This window comes from Bos indicus x Bos taurus, chromosome 7, assembly GCF_003369695.1.
Source record: "Bos indicus x Bos taurus breed Angus x Brahman F1 hybrid chromosome 7, Bos_hybrid_MaternalHap_v2.0, whole genome shotgun sequence".
Taxonomy (NCBI): Eukaryota; Metazoa; Chordata; class Mammalia; order Artiodactyla; family Bovidae; genus Bos; species Bos indicus x Bos taurus.
Window position 1 is genome coordinate 94526405 of NC_040082.1, and position 3680 is coordinate 94530084.

General features: G+C 39.7%; 1 pseudogene; it reads left to right on the forward strand.

Annotated features, from left to right (window-relative positions):
• Positions 1–2246: 2246 nt before the first annotated feature.
• Positions 2247–3349, forward strand: LOC113895866 (annotated as a pseudogene).
• The last annotated feature ends 331 nt before the right edge of the window (positions 3350–3680 follow it).

A 3680-nucleotide genomic window follows, 5' to 3' on the forward strand; every position in this document is an offset into this window, starting at 1 on the left:
ATACAGCACCATATTTTAAGGGGTACAGCATAATGGTTTGTTATAGACATCATGAAATAGTTACTTCCATAAGGTTAGTGAACATCCATTATCTCATGTAGATACATAATCAAAGAAAAAGAATTTTTTTCCTTGTGATGAGAACATTTAGGATTTACTTTTAACAACTTTCATGTATAACAGCGTTAATTTTTTTGTTGTGTTGTACAGTACATCCCTAGGACTTAGTTTTCTTATAACTGGAAGTTTGTATCTTTTAACAGTCTTCATCCAATTGCACCCCTCAACCTGCTGCTGGTAACCACAAATCTGAACTCTCTTACGAGTTTGTTTTTGAATATTTGACTTATCATGTTACTTTCCTTTTTTAGTTCTTGTTACATAACATCATGATTCTATACATTTGAAAATGGTCACCACTATAGTTTGGATGTATCACCATACAAAGATATTACAGAGCTGTTGACTATATTCCTCAGACTGTACATGTCATACCCAGGACATTTATTTTGCAACTGGAAGTTTGTACATTCTAATCTTCCCCACCTGTTTCTGTTTTCCCCCCAGCTTCTTCCCCTCTGGCAACCACCTTTTTGTTTCCTGTGAGTCTGGTTTTTTTGTTTTGATGGGTCATTTACCCGTTAAACATACATGTGAAATCATGCAGTTGTTGTCTTTCTCTGAGTCATTACATTTAACATAATACCTCCTAGGTCCCCATGCTGCCACAAATGGTAAGATTTCATTCTTTATTATGACAGAATAATATTCCAGTGTGTGTGTAGCCAGAGCTACAGCTTAGGATTCAGAAAAATTCTACAAGGCAGGCCAATGTGCTGCTTTACTTGTGCTTTTTGTCTGAGACACATTTCCAACCACGCAGGTATAAAAACATGATGATAACTTCATCACTTTCCCCTTTCTCCTTAAAAAGGAGACCGAGGGCATAGGCAGAGTCATTGTGCACCAGCTTCTCAATTCATGCCTTTATTCATTATTGGATCTACACATTTTATTGTGGCAAATATATATAAATTTTACCATTTTAATCAGTCTTATGTGTAGTCAGTGCTATAAGTACATTTCAATGGTTGTGCAATCATTTCCACTATCCATGTACAGAAATTTATCATTATTAAATTCTATAGACATTAAAAAGTAACTCCCCTATACTCTTTCCCGGAAGTCCCTTGTGAGCATTCTTCCACCTACTTTGTCTATGAACTTGTTTATTCCTCAGCACCTCGTGTGAGTAGAACCATACAGTGCTTGTTCTCTGGGGTCTGACTTATTTCACTTCCCATAACACTTTCAAGATTAATCCACTTTGCAGCATGTTAAGACAATTTCATTATTTTTCAAGGTTGAATAGTGCTCATTGCATATAGATAGTACCTTTTATCACTTCATTTGTCTTTAGTGGACATTTGTGCTGCTTCCCTCCTTTAGGTTATCATAACATTGATAAGAATAATGTACAAATATCTACTTAAGGCACTGCCTTCATATCTTTTGGGTGTATATCAATATTTAGAAGGGGGGTATCTTTTTCTTATAGTGATGTTATGTGTAATTTTTTGAGACACTGACATACTGCTTTTCACTTCAGCTATACCATTTTATACTCCTTCCAGTAATGTATGAAGATTCCAATTATTTAACATCCTTAGTGACAGTTGTTATTTTAACTATATTTTGTAAAATAGCTATCCTAGGGGTACAAAGTGGTTATCTCATGATTTAGTTTGCATTTTGTAACACATATTGGTTTTGAGCATATTTTCATGTATTTAATACCCATTTGTATATCTTCTTTGGAGACATGTCTACACACGTCCTTTGTTCATAGTTTAATTGGGTTGTATTTTTGTTGTGTGTGTTTGTAGGAGTACTGGATTGATTCCAGATATTAATGCCCTATCAAATGAAGAAGTACAAATATTTTCTCCCTTTTGTTCCACTGTGCCTTCACTTTCTTGACACTTACCTTGATACACGAAAGACTTTAATTTGGATAAAGCCAAACTTACCATTTTTAAATTTATGACTTTACTCATGTACTGGGGAGAGTAAAGAGTTAGGAAGAATCAGTGCCTTTGTTAACTGAACCACAAATGAGCACATCCATTTCCACCACGTCATTAGATTCATTAATACATGTTTTTTTTCCTGAAAGTATTGTCCCTTGGTATAAACAGTCTTAACTTGGTTTGTTTGAAGGTAACATCAGAGGGGATGAATACACACCTCACAGAAATGGTGACAATGTTCAAATGTGATAAAAATGAATCGTGAAAATGAAATGCTGTCTTTCTCCCCAGGTGCACAGCATTGTGTCCAGCGCCCAGACCAAGAGTACCCCAACAGGAAGAGAAATCGCTGCCTCCCCAAAGTCCTGACCTTTGTGGCCTTAGAGGGTTCTCTGGGGATGTCACTGGCCTGCACAGCTCCGTGCCTGTGTCCTCATGGCTGTGGTTTTGTGGGTCTTTGTGAAGCACCGACACACCCCCATAGTCAAGGCCAATAACCGGGCTCTCAGCCATGTCCTGCTCATCTCCTTCCTCCTATGCTTCCTCTGCTCCTTACTCTTCATCAATCATCCCCACACAGCCACCTGCATCCTCCAACAGATCACATTGGAAGCTGTGTTCACTGTGGCTGTGGCCACTGTTTTAGCCAAAACCCTGGCTGTGATCCTGGCATTCAAGGCCAGGAAACCAGGAAGAACAATGAGGCGATTGCTCTTAACAGGACCTGCTATGTCTTTCCCATGTACTCCATGATCCAGGTGATCATCTGTGGAGTCTGGCTGGGAGCCTCTCCCCTTTTCCTTGAGATGGACACTCACTCTGAGCCCAAGGAGCTCCTCATCGTGTGTAACAAGGGCTCGGTCACTGCCTTCTACTGTGTCCTGGACTACCTGGGCTCCTTAGCCCTGGGGACCTTCTCCTTGGCTTTCCTGGCCAGGAAGCTGCCTGACACCTTCAGTGAAGCCAATTTCCTGACCTTCAGCATGCTGGTGCTCCTCAGTGTCTGGGTCACCTTCCTCCCTATCTGCCACAGCACCAAGGGCAAGGTTATGGTGGCCGTGGAGATCGTCTCCATCTTGGCCTCTAGTGCTGGGCTCCTAGGCTGTATCTTTGCCCCAAAGTGCTATACCCTCCTGAGACTTGAGAACTCTCTGAAAGGTTTAAAGTATCAAACAGATTCTAAGAGAAATCTGCATTCAGGTTTTATCTCATAGTAAGTTGCTATTACACTTGGCTTTTGAACAGTATACCAGATAGATACTACTCATTCCAATACTAGAGAGCAGCAAGCTGCCATTAGCAGTATACCAGATAGGTATTTTGTCTTCATTCCAATAATAGCATCAGAATTGCTTTACAGCTATTTTGCAGAGGATCTCTTTTTAAAAGTCTCAGTCATTTTGAGTTATGGATAGATGGTCTATCTCAGATTAACGGCTCCTCAAAGCTCCTGCTACTGAATCTAGCTGGGTCCTCCGGCATTAAGTATACAGTAAGTACATCCTTATTGCTTCTTCCATTCCTGTATCCAGAAAGTTCATTTTCTCTGTAAAAACATTTTGGGCCACCCTTTACTGTATTATGTCTGACAAGAGGAAAGATTCCTATTAGGAGAAAATACTGAAGGTATACATGCTTTTCACACATTAG